We start from the raw sequence: 15,243 nt of genomic DNA on the forward strand, positions 1-15,243 counted from the left end.
GCCTAGGGGAGGAGGAGTCCTCCTCCTTCTCCAATTCTACCCCCTCTAGCTTTCCATACAAGCTTCTTTTTAGTAAAGGCTTGTCATAAAAGCTAGGAGTGCCCCTAACTCTTATTGGGCCTATAGGCCCGCCCAATAACTCTTCACTACTAGGCCTTATTGAGATTTTGTTCATCCCATTGACTCTAAATAAATAATAGGGACTTCTAGATAATTATCTAAGCCCTCTATTATTTATATTAGGTCCTTGGAAACAATTTCCACCTATATATCTTTTTCACATTATATAGTATTCCTCGAAACACTTCTAGTAACCCCGAAACACTTTCGGTTTCCCTCAAAATTGTTTCTTTTATTCCCACTAATTAAGTGTCTCCAGGGTTAATTTTATGTGTTTGAATGTCAGCTGAATTGCAAATGTTTTCCATTCAGTGTTATTTCAATGTCTCCGATGAATTAATTTAGTGTCTCCAGTGACACCAATATTCATATGGCAAAATTTGTTAATTTAGTGCTAACTTAGTTAATTTCAGTTGTTAATTGCTTGGCAACCATTTGCCAACTCAGTGCTAATTCATTTAATTTTAGGTGTTAATTTCCTGGCAAACATATACAATTCAGTTTTAATTCAGTGTTTCTAGTGTTAATTTCAGCTAGAATCAATTTGGTGTTAATTTGAATTTCCTCGCAATTCAGGTGTGATTAAATTTCGTGCAAATAATTACTGACAAACACAATGAGTATACTCCAGTGTTAATTTCTTCTTGTTAGTGTCAAGTCCATATGGATCAGGTGTGATTGGAACATTCCATTGCTAATTTCTTGTGTCTGTATCCATTGTGTCCATTGTGATTCTAGTTTGTGGATACTGGACATGGTTCATCTCCTAGTGTTGCTTGTCTATGTTTTAAACAGACAAAGGATTCAGAAGAGTAGTGTTCTAATCTCTAGCTGATTTCTGTTGTGAATTTTAACATTTGGGCAGTGTGTATTCTCAAACTATAATAGGTAAAGAGAGACATAGGGCTATTGAATAACAGTGATGGTGTGTAAACATGGGTAGCAGTAATATGCTTTCCAATTATGTGTGTATTTGTAATCTATGCTACCAATTGTTGCTTTTGAAATGATGTGTTCTAGCAACGATATTCAGGTTTATCATGCTTTGATGAGGTGAATAATTAAATTATTGGTGGGAAGGCTGGATTGGTTGGATATTTTGAGAGCCCATTTTCTTTTGGAAGAAGTAGCATGGTTGGTGCTAAGGCTGTGAAGGCTATTCTCATGTAGAAGTAGCATGAAGTAGAAGGATGCTCTAGGGCTTAATCTTTCTTTATAATACTATTAATAGTGAATAATGTGTCAAATTGTTTAAGAAAAAATTACCATGTAAATAATGGTGGCCGAAATCGACCAGGGGGTGGTTATTTTGCTGCTTTTTTGGTAAGCGGATGGTGCAACACGGTTGTGTGCAAATGAGATTTTGGGAGGATCCTAGCTTACACACCCCTTTCTTTAACATTTTTCTTTTGAACTGAACTTTAGTTTTTGCAATGCTTGAATATTTCTGTTGCTAAGAATTCTATAGGTGTCTATTTAGTTTAAATTCGGTCTTATGGGCTTTCCATGAGCACCAATTGCTACTACCATTTTTGTAATCTAGTGTATATATACATTCTAATTTCAGTTTACTTTATATGATTCCATGAATACATTTTAAACCATGGATGTGCAATAAGAAAAATGCATGCCTTTCTAGTTTAGCTGCCATGGCAGCCTTTCTAGTTTGACTGTCATGGCAACATTTCTCATTGGGTTGCCACAACAGCCTTTTCTAGTTTGGCTGCGATGGTAACCTTTTCTAGTTTGGCTGCCAGACATCCCTTACAGTTTGGCTGCATGCCATGTCAACCTTTCTTTTTGTGTATACTCTTTTTCATCTTGTGTTATGGTGCTAATCACATGTACATTCATCTTTTGTCATTGGTTATTGATAGCGGCAGCAAATCATTATGGATTTGAATTTGATTCCTTAAGAGGAAGAAGATGAAGCTCTTGATCTAAACTTGATTCCTCAATAGGAAGAATATGAAGCTCTTGATCTCAACTTGATTCCTCAAGACGAAGATATGACTCGTTATCTGAATTGGATTTGCTTGCACATTTGCCCTTTTGCTCCCCTTTTTGTAGGTGATCCAAAAAGGAATGAACTATCAGATAAGAAGAGGTTTGGTGTTTACTTTGCTTTGCGAGTAATCGAGAACAGAGATGGAGTTATTCAAACATATTACAAGATGCTCACCACAACCCTATTGAATATAAGCGTATGATCGGTTGAAAGAATGTGGGCAGAGGCAAAAAATAGATGGCTGACGTCCAAGAAGTGGAGTTCTCAAACAAGAAGAAAGGATGAGTTGGCCAAAAGCAACAATCCCACTCAATAAAAGAAGGATAGTTCGAGCTTTGGCAAGGTCTCTAGATGTTTCCCGCTCAAGCGTACACAAGAGGTTTCAGTTTAATGAGCATAAGCGCATCACAAACACTGTCAAGCCTTTCCTCAAACCTTAGAATAAGATTGCAAGATTGAAGTTCTACATGTCCATGCTTGATGAACATTGGATCTCAACTCCCTTCCTCTATTCAAGCTAATGACAAACATGGAGCATATAGATGAGAAGTGGTAGACAAGAGTGAAGAGCACATACTATGTACTGCTAGAAGAACTTGGACCCGAGCTCACCATGTAGAATACTAACAACTTTGGGAAGGTCATGTTCCTAACTGTTGTGGCCAAACCAAGATACAACGGCGTTGGGTTGGTGAAATTCAATGGAAAGATCAGTACTTGAAATTTGTCGAGAGACTAGGGATGTTAGGACGAGTTAAAACAGAGCAAGGAGGACTAAGAACTAAAATCAGTTCAAGTGACCATAAATGTCTACAGAGATTATCTCATCAACAAAGTGATCCCTGCAACTCAAGATAAGTGACCCAACGAAGATGACGGAACAAGCATCTTCATCCAACAGGATAATGCCAAATCACATGTCCTTCCTAATGATGAAGGTTTTCGAGAAGCTGTGGCACAAATCGACCTTGACATTCGATTGTTACAGCAACAACCCCGAGTTTAGTGTTTTAGACTTTGCTCCACAACTCTCTCCAGTCCCTAACTGATTGCAGATCACCTAGAAATGTCTATAGAGATTATGTCCAATCCCTAAGGAATTCACAGGGGGAAATTTCAGTTATAATTTATGTAACTAGCAATGTTTAGTCACATTGTTGCTCTGAATACACAAATTTTATAAGATTTGTGTATGAACTAGCAATGTTTGTTGCTCTGAATAACTAGCAATAAAAATTAACAAAATGTTGTTGCTCTGAATGATACAAACATGAACAATGGAGTACAGTAACATGAAGGTTAGCCGAGGGATATGCTGATCAAGTTAACAATGGAGTAGTAACATGAACAATGGCATATATACATAAATGCTCAATGTCCATAAATTTTGCCATGATTTTAGGAACTACAAATGACCAAAGAGCATGCTCCTTGTTTGAGATTATGCTCCAAGTTGCAGCACTGTCATCAAGCAATTGCATTGAAATTAATATTTGGTTTCATTAGAAGATAAATGCAAATGCATGTTAATTATTAGGGATGAAGAGGAAGAGGGAGTATAAGACTAGCTGCAATGGGAGCATCCAGTATACAAAGAGACCTTGTTTGCAAGTGTGACCAAATCATCCACATTGATGGAAGAAGTTGCACCTTTAAGAAATGTTGACCACATTGGAGTAGACAATACCTGAAGTTCATAGCATCTAAAAAAGCTTCAGTTTCATCCTTATCTGATCCACTCCAAGAACTTCTTGCGTCAATTTTGTCGGAGTCTGACATTATACGTAGATTCAGTTTTGACACTCTGTGAATACTGAATAGCATGAAGAAAGGAAAGAATCAATATACTCATTGAGTTTCAACTGCCTGAAATTTGTTCGTATGAACAGAGAAAACTTCTGCATGAAACTTGATTCAGTGAATAGCTTGACAAAATCTTCCTTTGCGAGTGAACTACTGTTTTACTGAACTTCTGTTTCATTTGGTAAGTTTTTCATAACAACTGTTTAGTAAATCTTCTGAAGGAGGAACACTCGAAGTTTCATTGGAACATAAGTTCCATTGCAAGTTTAGCTTTCCCTGAAACTTGCAATGTTTTGAAGCAGAAGTTCATCTTGCAAAGAACCTAAACCATCTATTCTTAAAACTTGCAATGTTCCTAAAAGAATCTAATGGATAAAATTATACCCCTCTGTCCAAAAATTCATGCCCTCGTCCGCCTCTCCTCCTTGTCGCCGCTTCCCCGTCCCGTACAAATTGAAGCTCGCCGCCCCTTCTTGCAGATTTAGTCAAACAAAAGATTTCTCTGCTCGAGTTCTCTGTACTTTGACAACATTTTATCCATTGGTACTCGATATACGTCTTGGCTGCTTCTCAATATAGTTTCTTGACATTTATATTCTTGTCAACTGTTGAAGATTGATGTCCACATAAGACATTATCACATAAAAGTTTAGAAATGTTCACATTCAATAAACAACAATCAATTGTGACATATAAAACACAAGTTATACAAGCCACACCATCAAGCACACAGTCACACACACACACAGAGTCAAGCCACACACATATTCACCATCAAGCCAAACACAATCTCACACGCACAGTCAAGCCCAACACACACAGTCAAGCCACACACACAATCAAGACACAAACACACACACAGTCAAGCCACACACACAGCCAAGCCACATATTCACAATCAAGCCACACATAATCTCACACACACAGTCAAGCCACACACAATCAAGCCACACACATATTCACCATCAAGTCACACACCCACACAGAATGGAGCGCATGCACACAAGAAACAAGCATAGATAGGGGCACAAAGAGAAAGCTAATACATGCAAGACCGAAGTAACTCAGAAAACTATAAAGAAATTACAGAACTTGAATGAGTAAACTGATTTCTCTAGAGGGGTGAGGGTGATTCAAATCTTTGTTCCTGAAAGGGAATAATAATATGTTGCACCGAGACTGTCGAACCGAAGAGAACCCATGCAGTTAGATGAAATGAAGGTTTCTAACTAACCAGTTGGAGAAGTGGGTCCTCGGGTAAATATTTCAATGCGAACTACCTTTGGCACGAATATCTTTGGTCTATATTATATAGAACTCCATGACCACAGCCAGGAACAACCTATGGATGCAACCAAACATCAGTAATTTATAATTTTTGCTTGCAAGTTCAAATAAGATCAACAGTGAAAAGCAACCTTAGATCTCTTGTTCAGCATTCAACTAGAATAGTTTAGCAGTGCAAACTTCCCATAAACTCATAAACAATAGTCAATGTTAAATCTAAGAATGGGCGTGCGTGCAATGGAGGTGGTAACAACCTAACCCAGTGAGACTAAAACTCTAAATAAATGGCACGACTCCATAAAGCCGCACTGCATTGATGGTTTCTAATTTGCAAAACAGGATCAAGAGACAAGACGATCATTATTGTTACAAGTTACAAGCAATTAATGATAAGAAACTGAATAAAAAAGGTGTAAAATCACAAGACACTGAGATGAACTAAGAGCCAATACCTTGTACAATGTAGCAAGAACACGAGAGCGTTGTGGGCCAGCACCAGCCAATATTGTGCATGTTATACAACAGCACTAAGAAACATGTTCCATCAAGATTTTTGAGAATAAAATATGGAGGCAATATCAGTTCCAAACACAACTTGCCTGCATCAAAGAACCACTGCAGTACTTAAACATGAGTATCAAGTAGGGTAATTTATTACAAATAGCCACCACACCGACAAGTCAACAAAGAACCATACAAGACAGAACATTAAAAAGGAGTAAATTGCAAAACAGAGAAACAAATCTACAACTGAATGGAGTAAGCCTTACTCATCCCCAATTTGGCGTTGCTCAATTTGAGAGATACCATAGTATCAAAGTGCAGCTTCCAAGAATTTACGCTTTCGATCTAAAATTCTCGCATAGCAGACCTACAAGAGGTATAAGAAGGGAACTAAATTTTTATCCTTAGTTGTAGACAGATAGATTATTAAACTGTTTCTGAACAAAAAAACCTTGTATTGTAAGTTCAGAATTTCCTGGTTGCTGTTTGTGACCAAAAACGAGGCTTTGTTGATAAAGGCTTCAGCATTCACTGCATCATCATCATCCTACCAAATGAAGAACTACATTAGTCCAGCTGACAATGCAATGACGACAAAGGGTCAAAAACATGACTAACCTCCAAATAGAGTCGTGTAATCTGGACGCACTTGGATAATTTGTTTGTGTCATCAAGTATCCTGGTTTTTAAGAAGATGGTCAGATTTCCCAGACTTAGAAAATCCAATGACATGTAAACAGAGACAAAAGCTTGTTTCAACCTGATTCCTGAGTCCAAGTCAATGCCACTAAGCATTTGTGCTGCTCTCAACCATTGTTGTTCAGATTCATACAGTTTCGCAAGCTTCTCTCTAATCACTACAACCTGTGTATAGATAGCCAGCATAGTTACAGATCAAGAATGTTGCAGCATTTTTTTATATAATAACAACAAGGTCAATTACAAAGTCACCGAAGAAGATATAATGAGCAGTTACAAAGCCCACAAAAACATAATATAATGTCAGTTATTTGTGGTAGTGAAACAAATCTAGAGATAAACATTCTCTATGAGATTTACATGACGACACTGGAACAGCAGTAAATTCACTGGAGGATTTCTTTCACAAGATGACAAGCATGATGCAGTCATTCTTTGTACACTTTTCTGAACAGGTATTAATTAACCAGCTTCGATCTACATAATCTTTCAATACTAGGTATTTTATAAAATTAAAATGAGCACACTTTAAATGAGTATATGGTGACTATTCTCAGTTTATGCGCATCAAAACAGTAAATACAGCATTTTAAAATAACAGGGCGTATGTTTTTCTTCTTCTCAACATCATGTGCAAAAGCAAGTGGGTAAATAGCATAGCCACAAGTTCTGCAATTTGTTCATTTATTACGAACAATTTGTTCCAAGAGATCCATTTGGCAAGCACAAATTGAGCATGATGTGGCAGAGAACATCAACTACACATAAAATCAAGTGTACTTGATTATCCAGGCCGTGCAGTGGCCCAGCCAAAATGTTCAGTGTCCTTAGCAACCCAAAAAAGAGCAAATGTGACATGTCTAGATCCACAAGGATGTACCTTAAATACTTAGAAAAGCATTAGAATATGATATCCACATAACACACATATCACAAAAAAGTTCAGAAAAAAGAATAGTCAATTGTCTGCACTAAACAAATACTGTTGTGTTACCTCAGGAACTACCAATACCAAGTTAGCATAAACGATTATATTCATCAAGACATAAACCACTCCCGGCATATAAACATGTATGATCAAAAGAAAGTATAGCGGGGTTTTTTTACGCCCCAAACTATGGACGTCGTATTCTCCACAGGGACTAGGCGACGACGACTATGCTCGGCTAAAGCTAGGTAACACAATTTTAAGAGAAGAATGCAGAAAATAAAAACTAAACTAACAAGGTTGTACCCAAAGACCGTCACCAAAGAAAATGCAAAAAAAGGCAAAGGAAGGTTCAGATTTTCTTCACTGTCTTTTTGGTATTTTTATTATACTTGAGGAATTAAAATACACACCGAGAAGATGCAAGACATGTACACATATAACCATCTAACATGTAAGAAGATGGAAGAAACAATATTATACTACAGACTAGAAATGCTTCACATCACAATTCACAAGTACATTTATCACAAGAAACTGAGACAATATAAAAATCACATGCACTGGAGCTATCAACCATCCTTAAAGTTCAACACATAATTCACAAGAAGCAATCTGAAGTTTTACAAATCACTAACTAACGGACAGGGCACAAATATTGCACTAGTACAAAATCTAGTTGATCAAGTCTCAACACTAATAGTTCGCAAAATTACACACACACGCAGCAGTAAAGAAAGGAGAAGTTCAGAGAAGAGAGACAGCAGGAGGTTGGAGTTCAGAGCAGCAGCTGCAGCGTGGAGGGTTGAGAGAGCAACAGCAGAGGAAGAGAAGAAGGAGCAGTAGCTTGGGCGCAAGAAGAGCAGCAGGGGCGCATAGGAAGGAGCAGCAGCAGAGGTAAGGGAGGAAGCAAGAGCAGCAGGCTGGGGTTCAGAGAAGATTAGGAGCAGCAACTAGCAGTGTTGGGTTCAAAGAAGAAGTGGCAGCAACAAGTTAAGGTTCTGAGCAGCAGCAAGGTTAGGAAAAGAGGAAGAAGCACAGCAGCAGGAGTTGCGAGAGAGAGGAGCAGCAAGGAGATGGATGGGCGGCGGCGCGAGGTGATGAGGCGGCGCTGTGGATGGCGGTGGATGGATGGCGCAGGTGATGGATGGAGGCGCAGGGCGATGGTGGAGGTGTTGGTGGCGCGCTGGGGTGCGGTGGTGCTGGTGATGGATGGCACGCCGCCACGCCGGCCTGGCCGCGGTGGCGGCCGGATGTGGAGAAGGAGGGATGAGGGAGAGAGATGTGTGCTAGGCTCAAAGGGGAACGAAGGAGGCGGCTAGGGATTTTATCCCCTCTTCCGATCTGTCACCTTTTTTAATTCGGCCCCCCTCCTTCTTTACTTTTAGCACAAGATGATCCTCTCTTCAATAGTTAGCCCCCTGGTTACTTCCTTTCTTCTCGCACAAGCCCATTCTTCCTCCTCTTCTTCGTTCTCTTAGCCACTTAGTCCGGATCTTGAAGTTTATAGTGCCTTCTCGCACTTATCTGCAAAAAAAAAAGACTAGTAAATGACTCTTTATATGATTTTCATGCAAATATTCAATATTTTACAGCAAGAATTGATGGTCATATCTCAATAAACCGCATATTTGAGTGACAAAAGATGTGTATGAAATGTGCTTATCAAGTTCCCCCACACTTAAACTTTTGCTTGTCCTCAAGCAAAGGAATATGACAAGAGCTAGATAATGAACAGTGAGCTGACTGGAGAATGTCCCAGTGAAGTAGATCTCCAAACAAAGCATGCTTTGGACTTAACTAGTGAAAATCAATGGTTAAGAGTGCTACAGAGCAATCGAATACTAGTAAGCATGACCATTTTAAACTTTTACAATGATAAAAGAGGATCAACAAGTTTAAATGATGACTGTGCCAAATGGTTCCTAAAGAGAGCATGATCCCAAGAACAAAATGATCTGGAATTAAATCTTGTGATCAAATCACTTATTTACAGAGATAAAGCAATGATTATATTATTATTAGTCTCACCATAGGAACATACCACCGATCCCGAGAATATGGTATACACCTGGCTCGACCAATTATTAGTATTTTTTTGTTTGTCTCCCCAAAGGAACATACCACCGATCCCGAGAACATGGTATACACCTGGTTTGACAATTACATTTTTATTTATTTATTACTGTCCAAGCTACCAGATTTCACATGCCACCGATCCAAGGAACATGACATGCTACTGTAGGTAGACCAGACTTATTTATTCAATATTACTTATCTTAAATGAACAACGCATAAGCACAAAAACAGGAATCATCACTTCTCCATGTCTGGTTCACATGCTACCGATCCAGGGAACATAGCATGCTAATCCATAGTGGTTAGGTGATTGCTCTCAATGTGAACACACTTAGCACAAATTCAGCATCTAAACATGGTGATCTAGGTGTATCAAGGTAAAAGCAGAAAATGATCAAGTTTTCTAGTGTACTAGGGATTTGAGCACTCAAAACTAATAACTTCCACAAATTTCAGCAAAGCATGCATGGTGTAGATCACTAGTTTACAAGGCATTCAGAAATCAAGTTCACAAATTCACATCAAGCACAATGCCAAAGGTGAATTTCAGCTTGACAACAAGTAATAACTAGCTCAAGCAACCCAACTAGCAATTGAATTTAGCATGTATTTATGACATTCAGAATGGGTCATGAAACATCTCACCGGGCTTTGATCATGTAGCACTCGCTCGATCACCTCACCAACTGCAGCTCCTCTCCTTTGCTTCCTCGTGCATTGTGACTCCTCTCCTATTGCTTCCCTATCCTCATGCCTGCTCCAGCTTCTCTCTTCTTCGTATGTGCCCCTTGCTTCTCCTCATCCCCATGCCATGGGTCCACCGGGGTCCCAGGGAATGTCATCTCGAACTTGATCAGCATGTAGTGGATCGTGCACAAGCAACAACCTGAAAGAGCACTCAATGAAAGAGACAATGCAAGTGGTAGGGATAATACCCTCCAAGTCATCAATCGAATATCCAATTACATAAGCATAGCTATAAAGCACATGTTTAGGATGGTAGAAATCAGCAAAGTCAACACTAACATGAGGATGATATTTTTCATTAAGCTCAAGACTAGCATAAGAATGATATGTTTCATTAAGCATAGGTCTAGCACGAGGAAAGTAACTGTGATCATCATTAATGTGTGTAATGCCACTAACAGGGTATATATAATCATATCCAAGCAAATACTTTTTCAAATCTACTTTAACAGATGGCATCATGCAATGCAAGGTAGAAGCAAAGGAATCATAAGGACGCAACTCATCGAGAGGATTGGGTAAACCTGACACATCACGCTCTGGTATGACAATAGGCAAATGAATCTCATGTTCTTCATCTTCATCTACAACAGCTTCTTTTACTTCTTCAGGAGTAGTAGATGACGAGTCTTCAACTTGATCACTTGGGAATTGCAGCTCTTGATCATCTTGTTCCTTGTCTTCTAGTTCATCTTCTTCAATCTGAGGTATCTCTTGCTCAAGGCACTTGCTATCTTGCTCAGCTGGATGTGACGGTATTGGAACCTCACGTGTATCAAGGAGAATTCCAGAATTACTCAACTCAAGCTGTGAAGAAATAGTACTGCCAGCGTTTATGTTCTTCTCAATCTTCTTTACTTCTTCCACTAGCTCATTCCCACTCTTGATCTTCTTCATTTCCTCTAGTATAACCTTCCTAATAGGATCATCCTCGGCACTCCAAGTGAACTCGAGACTCAAAAGTGTGAGCTTGTCTATGTCATCGAACTCATCTTGTGTGGTCACTTGCACATGAGATTGCACTAATGACTAATCAGGTTCTGGAGTTGTCGGTTGCCCAAATGGAGGACCATTTAACTCCATTGGACACATCTCCTGGTGCTGCGGTATATGAGTAGGAGGTGAATGAAACTGTTGCGGAGCATAGTTGTGGCTCTCCTCTTCATACCTAACTCCCTGCATTGGATAACTAGAGGCAAACGATGAGATCTCAGGGTTATTGCTCCTATATGACATATTCTAGTTTTCAGGCCACCCATGTGTGTAATTGTTTTGGTATGAGCTAGGCTGTGGGGCGAAGCTCATGCCATAACAATCGGGAGGGTGAGAGTAACCACGCTGACATTCAGCGGGTGAATGGCCCTGAAATCCACAAATATGGCATGTAGGAGCAACATAAGGATGACCTCTAGAGTAAGGATCATAAGAGCTAGGCCTATCCTCAAAAACTACCTCTCGCTGCCGAGCTAAATCATCTAATTGATGGGAAATCTTAATTATCAGTTCTTGAATACTTTCCGTGCTGTTTGTAGTGTTGCTCGCATAAGCCTGATGATCTGAATAGTAAGCCATAACCGAGAAGATAGTTCTAACCTGCAAAAAGGAAAAGAAAACAAAGAGAAAATAAACTAGAACAAGGGTTAGGAGTTAGAGATATATCACAAATATATGGCACAAACTAGAAAAAGAAGAAAAACCTAGTCTATAGCCTAACACAGTCACACGACGCTAGTCCCCGGCAACGGCGCCAAAATGATCAAAAGAAAGTATAGCGGGGTTTTTTTACGCCCCAAACTACGGATGTCGTATTCTCCACAGGGACTAGGCGACGACGACTATGCTCGGCTAAAGCTAGGTAACACAATTTTAAGAGAAGAATGCAGAAAATAAAAACTAAACTAACAAGGTTGTACCCAAAGATCGTCACCAAAGAAAATGCAAAAAAAGGCAAAGGAAGGTTCAGATTTTCTTCACTGTCTTTTTGGTATTTTTATTATACTTGAGGAATTAAAATACACACCGAGAAGATGCAAGACATGTACACATATAACCATCTAACATGTAAGAAGATGGAAGAAACAATATTATACTACAGACTAGAAATGCTTCACATCACAATTCACAAGTACATTTATCACAAGAAACTGAGACAATATAAAAATCACATGCACTGGAGCTATCAACCATCCTTAAAGTTCAACACATAATTCACAAGAAGCAATCTGAAGTTTTACAAATCACTAACTAACGGACAGGGCACAAATATTGCACTAGTACAAAATCTAGTTGATCAAGTCTCAACACTAATAGTTCGCAAAATTACACACACACGCAGCAGTAAAGAAAGGAGAAGTTCAGAGAAGAGAGACAGCAGGAGGTTGGAGTTCAGAGCAGCAGCTGCAGCGTGGAGGGTTGAGAGAGCAACAGCAGAGGAAGAGAAGAAGGAGCAGTAGCTTGGGCGCAAGAAGAGCAGCAGGGGCGCATAGGAAGGAGCAGCAGCAGAGGTAAGGGAGGAAGCAAGAGCAGCAGGCTGGGGTTCAGAGAAGATTAGGAGCAGCAACTAGCAGTGTTGGGTTCAGAGAAGAAGTGGCAGCAACAAGTTAAGGTTCTGAGCAGCAGCAAGGTTAGGAAAAGAGGAAGAAGCACAGCAGCAGGAGTTGTGTGAGAGAGAGGAGCAGCAAGGAGATGGATGGGCGGCGGCGTGAGGTGATGAGGCGGCGCTGTGGATGGCGGTGGATGGATGGCGCAGGTGATGGATGGAGGCGCAGGGCGATGGTGGAGGTGTTGGTGGCGCGCTGGGGTGCGGTGGTGCTGGTGATGGATGGCGCGCCGCCACGCCGGCCTGGCCGCGGCGGCGGCCGGATGTGGAGAAGGAGGGATGAGGGAGAGAGATGTGTGCTAGGCTCAAAGGGGAACGAAGGAGGCGGCTAGGGATTTTATCCCCTCCTCCGATCTGTCACCTTTTTTTAATTCGGCCCCCCTCCTTCTTTACTTTTAGCACAAGATGATCCTCTCTTCAATAGTTAGCCCCCTGGTTACTTCGTTTCTTCTCGCACAAGTCCATTTTTCCTCCTCTTCTTTGTTCTCTTAGCCACTTAGTCCGAATCTTGAAGTTTATAGTGCCTTCTCGCACTTATCTGCAAAAGAAACAAATAACTAGTAAATGACTCTTTATATGATTTTCATGCAAATATTCAATATTTTACAGCAAGAATTGATGGTCATATCTCAATAAACAAGGTTGTACCTTAAATACTTAGAAAAGCATTAGAATATGATATCCACATAACACACATATCACAAAAAAGTTCAGAAAAAAGAATAGTCAATTGTCTGCACTAAACAAATACTGTTGTGTTACCTCAGGAACTACCAATACCAAGTTAGCATAAACGATTATATTCGTCAAGACATCAATCACTCCCGGCATATAAACATGTACCATCTCAAGGAAAATTTGTAAGAGATGTGGTTAATAACTTGGATAAAACACACCATATCTAATATACTAGCACAGAAGTGATATCAATATTTCTACATTTCACATCAGATAGTGTAGAACACACCATAGATACTATAAACACACCACGGCCTACATGGTTTGCACCTCTGAACGCATCCCCATATATGGAAAGACAGACATTGGGAACATAAGCAACGCAGCAAACGAGACGGAGACCCCCGACGAGGCGACACGGACCAAGAACACGCGAGCGCATCGGGACAACGGCGAGGACGAGCGAAATCGAACCGGACGCGACTCTACACGGACGCCTGCGACGACGAGCAAAATCGAATCGGACGCGACTCTACACGGACGACGGCGAAGACGACCAAGATCGAACCAGACGCGACTCCACACGGACGACGGCGAGGGCGAGCAAAATCGAACGGAACGGCGACTCTAAATGGATGAAGGCGGCGAGCAAAATTGAACCGGACGGCAACCCCAAACGGGCGACGGCGAGGGCGAGCAAAATCGAAGCGAACCGCGACTCCAAACTGACGAATCGAGCACGAGCAGGAACCAAATCAGGCGCGGTTGAAACCTAAACGGGCGGCGAATGGAGGATGAGCGAATCCAAACCGGGCGCGAGGAGGCGCGGCGAGGCGAGGCGGGAGGCAGGGCCCGGGGCCCCGGGCGAAGGGAGGAGGAGCGCACCGGCGAGCCACGGCCAGAGCGCCGGGAGGGAGGACAGGGCGCGCCTGGCCGTGGGCGGGCCACCGGGGAAGGGGCGGTGGCACCGGCCGGGTCCTTGCCGGAGGCGGCTTCGGCGGGCGGCGGAAACCGGAGGGAAGTGGAGCTGGTGGTGGTGGGTTGGGGCTGGGTCCGGACCGGGTAGGCAGGGCGAGGGGTCGGTCGGTCGGTCGGCAACGCGGCGCGGCGCGGAGATATTACCGTTGGGACCCTCGGATTGGGATCGGGTGCTCGAGGCGGTTTGGGAAATTTCTAGCTGGGGTGGTCGAGGCAGAGGCGGTTCTGTGCAGACCACGGCCCGGGGCGCACGGGCTATCCGACCGGGGCGCACGGGCTATTAGGCCTTTTATCGTTGTGGCGTGTCGGTCGCGCATCTTCCCCATCCTCCTCGAATTCTGGAGCTACTGTCAGCCGTCGATGTCGTCGAGGCCGAGCATCAGATCCGTCGCCATCAAGCCGCAAGTCAAGATCCGGAACCACCATCCTCTCACAGTCATCGTGATGTCACCACGGATGACAACCACCGGCCATGGACTTAAAACCGCCTTTTAGAAGAATCGGCAGGAGACTGAGCCCACCTGCTCCTCGATGCCGCCATGGACGACATCTAGAAGGGACTGGAGCTTGGGCATTATTCTTGGATGCGATGCCGCAATCACCATCAAAAACAACATCGTGGTACACACAATACCTTGCATTGCAGTCGCTGCCTCGATGCAGCCGCATGGAGATGCTAGACTCACTGATCGAAAGGAACAACGAATACACATATCCACGAGCCTCTCAACGCTGCCATGAAGGACGTCGCCGAGATGATGCCAGGACTCGGGAAATCTTATTCGACACGGCGCCCCTAACACCATTGATGTG

General features: G+C 41.9%; 1 long non-coding RNA gene across 2 annotated transcripts; it reads right to left on the minus strand.

The window, feature by feature from the left end:
- Window positions 1-4,839: 4,839 nt before the first annotated feature.
- LOC123072500 (uncharacterized) lies at window positions 4,840-14,587 on the minus strand. Of its 2 annotated transcripts, XR_006435199.1 has the most exons (7): window positions 14,338-14,586; window positions 6,483-13,312; window positions 6,341-6,401; window positions 6,174-6,269; window positions 5,989-6,089; window positions 5,671-5,817; window positions 5,147-5,273 (listed from the first exon to the last, which is right to left on the minus strand). It is a non-coding gene; the product is annotated as an uncharacterized lncRNA (long non-coding RNA). The 2 variants fall into 2 exon arrangements; XR_006435198.1 differs by having other exon boundaries at window positions 4,840-5,273; window positions 6,483-14,587.
- Between the last annotated feature and the right edge of the window lie 656 nt (window positions 14,588-15,243).

Source organism: Triticum aestivum, chromosome 3B (genome assembly GCF_018294505.1).
Source record: "Triticum aestivum cultivar Chinese Spring chromosome 3B, IWGSC CS RefSeq v2.1, whole genome shotgun sequence".
Taxonomy (NCBI): Eukaryota; Viridiplantae; Streptophyta; class Magnoliopsida; order Poales; family Poaceae; genus Triticum; species Triticum aestivum.